The sequence below is a fragment of the Camelus bactrianus genome, chromosome 4, assembly GCF_048773025.1.
Source record: "Camelus bactrianus isolate YW-2024 breed Bactrian camel chromosome 4, ASM4877302v1, whole genome shotgun sequence".
NCBI lineage: Eukaryota > Metazoa > Chordata > Mammalia > Artiodactyla > Camelidae > Camelus > Camelus bactrianus.
Window position 1 is genome coordinate 28510737 of NC_133542.1, and position 9982 is coordinate 28520718.

At 37.7% G+C, this 9982-nt stretch overlaps 1 pseudogene; it reads right to left on the reverse strand.

Moving 5' to 3' along the window:
* Window positions 1–2835: 2835 nt before the first annotated feature.
* LOC105073424 (eukaryotic translation initiation factor 3 subunit M pseudogene) lies at window positions 2836–3455 on the reverse strand (annotated as a pseudogene).
* Window positions 3456–9982: the final 6527 nt, after the last annotated feature.

Genomic DNA, 9982 nt, shown 5'->3' on the forward strand with positions numbered 1-9982 from the left:
CACCAGCACCATCCTAGGGATCCCTTTCTCCACATCTTGACCAACACTTGTTATTTGTAGACTTTTTGATGATAGCCATTCTGAAAGGTGTGAGGTGATATCTCAGTGTGGTTTTGATTTCCATTTCTCTGGCGATTAGCAATGTTGAGATCTTTTCATGTGCCTATTGGCTATCTGTAGATCTTCTTTGGAACAGTATCTATTCAGATCTTCTGCCCATTTTTTAAGCAGGTTTTTTTTTTTTTTGGTATTGTGTTGTTATGAGCTGCTTATATATTTTGGGTATTAACCCCTTATCAGTCATATAATTTACAAATATTATCTCCCATTCAGTTGGTTGTATTTTCCTTTTATCAATGGTTTTCTTTGCTATGCAAAAGTGTTTAAGTTTAATTAGGTCCCATTTATTCATTTTTACTTTTGCTTCCTTTGCCTTAGGAGACAGATCCACAAAAATATTGCTATGGTTTATGTCAAAGAGTGTTCTGCCTATGTTTTCTTCTAGGAGTTTTATTGTTTCCAGTGTTCCAGGTTTTTATATTTATATTTATATTATATTGACATTTAACAATTATATTTAATTTTAATTTACTTAAATTCAAAGTCTTACGTGGCTATTGGCAATCTTACTAGATATCACAGGTATGCACCAGAGCTCTCTCACAGCCGTCATAGATGATACAGATGCATACCCTCATTCCCCTTTTAGTCTCTCACATGTAGACACAGCATTAGCTCTCTCTTCTAACCCTTATTTTTGTAAAGGCATCAGTGTATTACATAAGGTATGTCAGTTCCAGCGAGCTTAGAAAGTAATTAGGTCAGGGTTTCTCATTTCTGAAATGTAAAGTTCACCCTGAAACATCATGAAGATTGAAGCTCCCTCGAAAACTAAGCAAATGTTTGGAATTCCAGTTTCTTTCCTTCTTTCCTTAAGCTCATTCTTCTGCTGTTGTAATGAAGCCTGCAGTGTATGTGATCAAAAACTGGAAGCAGCTCTCACAATGGCCTCCCACTAAGGTTCCTACAGGAAGGACACGGAGGGGTCATGATGCTGGGAACTCTTTCATTATGATCTTAGCCCCTTGAGCTTTATGGAAGAACAGCAAATTAAGCTTCCAAAATTCAGCTTCCAAAATATTGGCACATTTAGGCTTTTCCTTGGGTATAAAAATCTTCTAGGCCCTTATGCTCAAGAATGTACATTTTCTCTCGTAAAAATAAGTGAGCAGCAGGTGCCATACCAAACAAGGCTTAAATGATTTAAGCTGCAGTTGGGAAGACTCCATAATGTAATTCATTCCAGTTACTGCTCATTTGGAGCTCAGGGAGGCTTTTGATCTAGCTGCATGAATTTCAGATCATTTCTATTGGACAGTTATAATTTTGTTATCAGTCTTTGCAAGTTGAGCTTCCAGTCCATTTGGAGTAATGAGCATGCACAAGCACACACACACATCCCTATCAAAGGTCAACATCACTCAATGCTGCTAAGAATAGGTAATATGCAATATTTAAGGGTTACTTCTCATTCCTTTCTAGCATTCCTTATGACATTTTATGCCCTGGCTCCATTTTATCACTGCTAGAAAAATGCCAGAAATAATTGTCTTGGGATGGGCAAGGGAAGTGCACAGCCTCTCCTCTGATTGCAAAATAATGCCAAGTGTTTTGTACGAAAGGCACAGCAAGCTACTTTGTGGATTCTTAGATGAAGTCAAAATTTGAAATATTTTGTCCAGTTGTTCCCATTATAATGTGCCAGAAATTCCCATGCTGTTTTGCAAATCAGCATTACTACACCTGAAATATATTGACATCTCAAAAAAGGGGGAGGGAGGCCGTAAACAGGATAGACAATCACAGCTCAAACAAAATGTGTAGTTATCTTTGAAAACTTGCCCATGTTAGCTCAGATTATTATGTATATAACTATGTAGATAACATTAATATGAAAACGATATATAGGAGGTCATGAAAACAGGAGACTTCCAGCAAGAAGATATTGAGTAGGAAGGATCAATTGCTGAAGCCTAGGAAGGGCTAAAGATCTAGCCTCTCAGTCTTTGATAATACCTGCAGTTCTCACAGGCAGGGAACAAGTTACACAGGAAAAGAGACCCAAAAGGGACATTTTGTTAATGAGCACAGCCTCTCATGTGAACTTGGCAATGAATGAAGAAGGCAGGGGATGGAAACCAGAGGAACATAGTGGGCGTGAGACAATGTGGAATGCTTCTCTTTCTTTGTACAACAGATCCCAGGGAGGAGATGTTAAACCAGTTTATTTCCAGTTTCAAGTTTATTCGCATGTGATTTCCTCTCAAAATACCTTTCTCCATGTCCCACATCTGAAGTGATCAGCTCTCTGAAGAGTTTATGTGAATATTTCAATTCCAAAATAATTCAAAATAATTGCATGATTTGGTATAACAGTTTCAAATCTCATTAGTTATATGATAGATGAACAAACAAACAAAAATATGTAGCTCCATCACTGTCCTCCTCCAAAATGATAAGAGTTCCTAACGTTGGGAAACACTGGAGGATGTTTTTTGCGAATTTGAAATGGTGCACATATGAAGACTAGTGATGATCTGACTGGGTTGGCTCGACGTGCCTCTTCCAGCGTGCCATTTCCCGATTGCAGATTTGACCACAGAGAACCTCCCTGCTGCTCTCAAAGCCATGGAAAATTAATGCTGTAGAAAATAGGATAAATATACACAAACCAACCAAAATCTAGTCAACATCGTTTGAAATCAGGGAACTGAAAATCACTATTCAGCTGGTTTTTGTTTTGTTCTGTTTCAGATTGCAGTCTATCATATTTTACTATGATTTAGGTTTTTTTCCCAAAAAGAACAAAATGACATGGTATAAAAATTCAGGTATCAGAAAGACTCAAAAGGCTGTTTTTCGCTGTGTTCAAATTCTGTTTCCAGCCATTGAGTGTGCCATACAGTTGTTTTCATTGTTGTTTTCCAAATGTACGGCGTGTGCTATAACTGACGACCACTTTTCTCTGGGTTTGATCAATTTTGCAGTAGACCATTGTAGTTCTTACTGCATCAGTAAGAAATGCTTCAACATCATAGCTCTAATCTGAAGTTCTTGTTTCATTGTGTCAAAAAAAATTTCTTTATTTTCCACTGCCATTCCCATAAAAGTAAGTAGTCTCATTACTGCCATATTCTGTTCTTGTAGTAGATTAAGTGACTCAATGAAGTCATTATTCTGTTAAAATTTGACATATGATGCCGTTTAGCACTCACAAAAATGGTTAAAAGATCACAAATAAGCTCACCTTCCAAAAACTTGATTGATTTTAAAGTAAGAAGATGGTCAAAGAGAAATGCATTTGGATTTTTCAGTGCTTGCACAGTATACCTGTGGGCAACAACTCGAGCCTGGGAAGCACTGTCCTCTGTTTAACTTCCTAGCAATTCCACCATGACTTTTGATGCAGTATCACTTTGCATTGTTTCCCCCAATGCTTCACTCCTCTCAGTATACACATCCTTTGACGCTTGACTTTCAGTTTCTACCACTAAAGGGGTAGTATATTTCTCCAACCCCTGACTTTGGGTTGAGACATGTGAATTGCTTTGGCCAATAAAATGAGTGGGGAATGATAGAGTGTCAATTCCAAGCCTACATTTTCAGAAGACTTGTATGTTTCCACCTATCCTCTGATGCCTCCAGCATTGCTATGAGGAGAACATCCCCCAGTTTGAACGCAGGTACTAAGCCTGTAAAGAGCCATGTGGGGCAGAGCTTCACCAGCCACTGTAAACTGATCCCTGGCCAACCTTGATACCTGCAGTCAGTAGAGCCCCCAAGCTAAGCCCAGACTAGATCAATCAAAACCCAGTAAAACTGCTGGTGTGTGAGTAAGTCTAAGTGATAGCTGGTTTAAGTCACTGTATTTCTTTGTTTTACTCTGTGTGTGTGTGTGTGTGTGTGTGTGTGTGTGTGTATGTGTGTGTGTGTGTGTGTGTGTGTGGTGAAGACACTTAAGATCCACTCTGTAAGCAAATTTCAAGTATACACTGTAATATTATCACAGTATTATTAGCCATAGTAGAAGATGGGGGAAATGGGCAGATGTTGTTCAAAGGGTACAAACTTTAGTTAAACCACTCTCTTTTGCAGTTCTCTATGCAGGATTGTGGTTGCAATAGAAACCATTATCAGCCTCACAGGATTCTCACAGCCAGAATTAATTTAGGCACTACTTGCAAGTGGAAAACAGCTCTCCACCGCTCTTGGAGATCTCTACTTCTCTCCTTTACCCTCCCCTACCTCCCTACCCGGGTGAGGCTATTCCCCTTCCTCCTGACCAAGTGTTAGAATCCTGCGTCCCTCACTCCCCATACTGCAACACAAATGTAATTCCTTGAAGTAAACTTGATCTTCCTCTACATATATTTGCTAACTTACCTACTTCCTCTAAGCCTTTGTTCTTATTTCATAAGTGGGGCTAATTATAACAAGATATATTATCATTAAATTAAGTCAGATAATGCATGTAAAGTGCCTAGAAAGTGGTAGAAACTCAGAAAACCAGTAACTACTATTATCCTGACTCTAGGAAAAAAAATCATTCTCCTTATAATGATCTACCTTGAAACCCAGAGATAAGAAAATCTCTTTTGACAAGATCATGCAAAAGTAGTTAAGATAAGAAGTTGGTATGAGTTAGCAATTATTTTTAATATACAGTATTTAATACATGACTTGGAAAAATTATTTTCAACATATGTTTTCTTGCTCTAAGTAATTCTGAAGTTTGGAGAATTTTAAATCACCTGAAAAATGTACTAATATCTTTGGAGGTATTCCACTCTTTTTTTTTATTATTACTATTCAAGTTACTCAAACTAAAAAATAAAAACAGAAATAGTTCACCTACCCATTTTTCCCATCTCCCACCCCTCACATCTGGCAGCAACAAATCTATTTTCTGTATTTGTGAGCTTACTTCTGTTTTTAGATTCCACATATAAGGGAGATCATATGGTATTTGTCTTTCTCTGTCTGACTTATTTCACTTAGCATAATGCCCTGGAGGTCCATCCCTGTCATCACAAATGGCAAGATTTCTTTCTTTTTTATGGCTGAATAATATTCCACTCTGTGTGTGTGTGTGTGTGTGTGTGTGTGTGTGTGTGTGTGTGTGTGTGTGTATACACCTATATATCACAATTTATTTATTCATTTATCTATATGTTCCACTCTTGATTAGCTTGAAAATTTGAGACGTAACAGGCTAGTCATTCACTGAGCCAATATTTAGTAAGCACCTATAGTACACAAGGATCCATGCTAGTTGCTATGTGACATTAAAGGTGCACAAGATAATTTCTTCCCCCTGGCAAATTACAAAATGTTGGGAAGTTGGTGCACTGACATAGTAACAACTACCTGAGGTGACACCTGCTGAGTCAATTGTAAGTGAAACTGGGCCTAACTAGAGTAGAAACAAAGATAGAAAATAGAGGGAACACTTGAATTGGCAAAATTTAAGCAGAGATTAACAGAAGGACTATTTATAGAGACTAGAGAAGGGGACCTGGAAATGACAAGAAGAGCACAGCTCTGCAGGGGTAGTGACCCTGGGGCATGATCACCACCCCAGGTCGGATAGGGTGAGAGAAGCAAGCATTTACCTAGACCAGGTGACACACAGCCATGTAGACAGAGCCGTCTGACAAGAGCTGTAATTTGATGAAGGAATCTAGCCAGGCACAGGGAAAAGGAGCCTGTTTGATGTTATCCATATTTGTCAACCTCCCAGAACAGAAAGCAAGGTAGACAGCAGATCTGTAAGATCAGGCAGAGCCTATCCAGTACACCAGGTCACAGGAACCGACACCCCAAACAATATTCTCCTAGCCTACTGATAGAAACAAACTTGTGAATGTAATAGTAATTCTTATCAGTGAAATTTTTCTTCTCTGGGCTCTACTGGGCATTTGGAATATGAATGATGTCAGAATAGACCCTGGAAAAACTCAGAGGGCATTAAAAAGATGAAACTTAGATGGGATTGTAGTAGGCTGGAAAGCAAACTATGAATGAGCCATTCTGGGCTCTTTCCATACCTTTTTCCCCAGGAAGAACACAGGTAATGGTCCTCAAATTATCTCCCCTCTAGCTCTGCTTGTTTATGGTCAGAAGCGGTTCTGCCAAAACATCCCATAAAAGAAAGAAAACGGAGATGATGAGAGATGATTTCTTAGCTAAACTGCTATGTGAACTTTTAAACATCATCGCACTGGACTACCTTCATGCTAGTTAAAATAGTTGGCACAGGATATTTTTCATGACCCCATTGTACTAAGCCTGGTGGAAGGTGAAACTGCTTCCAGTGGGACATTATACTTCCTGCCAACGTAATTCCAATGGCAGTAGTGCCATTTGGAACTAACAATCATCTTCTGCGGGTTCAACATAGCTCTGAAGAGATAGTGATATTTTGGCATTTTCATTTCCTTGCTTTGAAAATGCATTAACCTATATGCATACATAGTTGCTTTCCAATTCAAAATGATGCTTTTGTTTTGAATCCAAATAAGTTTTCCATCCTTGTCTGCAACCTCCAAATGATTTTCATTGCCATTATTTTTTAGCATCATCTGTGGGTGAGAATGCAAACAAAATTTCATAGCATCTCTGATTCTCTGAAGGCTTTATTTATACTAGCATAATAGGGATTGATTGTACTATAGGATAAATAACCTTCAGTTTATGTAGGAATATTTTCAACATCCCATTTTGCATTCACATATGTTCTCAATAAGTAACTCATCAACCAAGTCTTATTTTCCGTGCTTTTCAATGCTCGCCCTAGGGCCTATTCTTTTTCCTGATATTGCAAGGTGGTAGCAAACATTGTCATAGTTAAGATTTCACAGGCACAATAGTATAACCCCCTCATCTCTATTGTCTGTAATGAAAATCTATATTGCAGCTTTAGTTTTCCAAGGGACTATCTCATAATCAAGCGATATGCTTCTAGAAATTCATCTTCTGCTTTTCTTCTTATATCTGGATTATCTACTTTAAAAATTTTGATGGCATCTAGCCCTTTATAGGGAAAATACCACCTCCTTTGTATGCCATTTATGCATCACACAAACGTTTATTGAGCACCATTTTTGTGACAGGTACTGTTACAAGTTCAGAGTGTATTTTTAACACCATCCACACTGAAATTCTTGTCTTTCTCTAACATAAAACCTCTTCTCAATCTCTTGACTTTTCCCGTGCTATGTGTCAAAGCACAATTCCAATCATTTCTCTCCCATTTTTCTGCAAATTCCTATTCCTGTTTTAGAATTCTCCTGAGGAACACCTTCTGTGGGTTTCCTACTTGACCCCCTCTGGCTGAGCTCATCACTCCGTCCTCTGATTCCACAGAGTTCTTCTGTCTTTATTACAGCCTTTGTTACATATGCTGAGATTGTGAGTATATCCTAATCTGCGAGCTCCAGAAGAGAAAAGTTGGAATTTTGCTTGTCCTAGACATCCAGCATAGTGTACATACTCAAAGATCTGCTGAATGAATGAATGAATAAATAAGTGAACCCAACAAATAGTAAACAAAATCTAAGTTGAAATTCTGAGAAGAAACTATTTTACCCACAATTAAAAATTACTCAGCTGGAGATCTAATGTGTAACATGGTGAATATAGTTGATAACACTGTATTATGTAACTGAAATTTACAAAGAGAGTAGAACTTAAATGCTCTCACCAAAAAAAAAAAAAAAAAAAAAAAAAAGTAAATATGTGAGGTAATGGATCTGTTCAATGACTTAATGGAGGGAATCCTTCCACAGTGAATATATCAAATCACCATAATGTACACTTTAAACACCTTATAATTTTATCTGTCAATACTATGTCAGCAAAGTTGGAGAAATTTCATTCATTCATTCATTCATTCATTTATTCATTCATTCATTAAAAAAAAAAGAATTACTCAGCTGGAACTAAAAGCCACTCGGAAAAATACATGCACCCCAATGTTTATAACAGTACTATATACAATAGCCAAGACATAGAAGCAACCTAAATGTCCATTGACAGATGACTGGATAAAGAAGTTCTGGTCTATTTATACAATGGAATACTACTCATCCATAAAGAAGAATAAAATAATGCCATTTGCAGCAACATGAATGGACCTAGAGATCATTGTTCTAAGTGAAGTAAGCCATAAAGAGAAAGAAAAATACTATATGATATCACTCATATGTGGAATCTTAAAAAAAAAAAGAATAAAAAGGACACTAATGAACTCATCTACAAAACAGAAATAGACCTGCAGACATGGTAAACAATCTTATGGTTACCAGAGAAAAGGGGGTGGGAAGGTATAAATTTGGGAGTTTGAGATTTGCAAATGTTAGCCACTATATACGAAAATAGATATTAAAAAAAGTTTCTTCTGTATAGCTTAGGGAACTATACCAATATCTTATAATAATCTTTAATGAAAAAGAATGTCAAAATGAATATATATATATGTGTGTGTGTGTGTGTGTGTGTGTGTGTATGTATATATATGTATATGCATGATTGGGACATTGTGCTGTGCACCAGAAATGGACACATTGTAACTGCTGTACTTCAATAAAAATAAGTTAATTAATTAATTAAATGAATGGTATCTCTTGATAAAAAAAAAAAGCCATCACTGCAGCCACCAATTAACTGGAGAATTTTCAGTACCAGGTGGCAGGCTGATAGGCTAGGGCTGGAGGGAATTACAAACCCTGGCATGTACATTACTTGTTCCATATCCATCCTGTCCTAAGCACAGTCAGTCAAAGTAGCTATGTCTCTTAGGAAGCTGCCCTGCAGAGCAGGTAAACCTCAAAGACTAGAATAAGCTGCAGAATCTTAACCTCTATGTATATGTGCTCTGGGTCATTGTCTCTCCAACCAAATCATAGGCTTCTCAAAGAACAAGTATTATGTCTTGAACATCTCTATTTTCCCTTCCTGTAACCCCGTGTCTCACACAGGACTGAACCCTCAGCTAACAGAATTCTTTTAAGGAAGAAAATATTTATGGAAAAAGGAGGAGATTGTGTTAGTTAGGGAATATCAGCTGCAGTAACAAATATATTCCAAAACATCAGTGTCTTATCATATAGTTGAGTCTTATTTCTCACTGTGTAATAGTCCTATCACATTTCAGCACACAGCTTTCCTTCAGGTGATGGTCCAGAGACCTTGGGTTCCCTTTTGTGATACAGGGGCTACAGCATGTTCTTCATCCATCTGGTGGAAAGGGAAAGAAAACCTGAAGGAGGCACACCCAATGCTTAAAAGCCTTGGTCCAGAATGGCACACATCATTTCTGTTCCCCTTTCTATTAGTAAAACTGGTCACATGGCCATGTGCAGAGGCAAGCAGCTGAAGATGTAATCCTGGCTGGGCAGCCTCTTCCTCATAACAATGCTGGACACTAGAAGAGGGAGCCCCAGTTTTGTTGTTCAATTAAGCTTTCCTGACACAGGATCCTTTACTGAAGAAACGGGAATAAAGAGATATACTTCTATGAAATTAATCCCATTTCTCCAAAAACAAAGCTTATTGTGACCATAAAATACAAACTCCTGACTCATCCATCATTTCTATATAAGTCACTTCTCCTGCTACAGTTGTTGCTTAACTTCTGAGAATCTCCATAAAGAGTCAGAGCTTTGATTTAAGAATTCAGAGAACACTTTCTCTTCTTAAAGATTATTCTGGTAAGGTACTGCATTTCCCAAACTGTGTTCTGCAAAACACTGGCATATTCATGTGTAAATTTTTCCTAGCAATTCACTCACTTAAAAAAAAAAAGAATTACTCAGCTGGAACTAAAAGCCATCACTGCAGCCACCAGTTGAGTGGGAAACCCAGCACACTTACTTCCTTCCCTCTTGAAGTTTCATAATGCATATTAGCACAAAGATTCTGA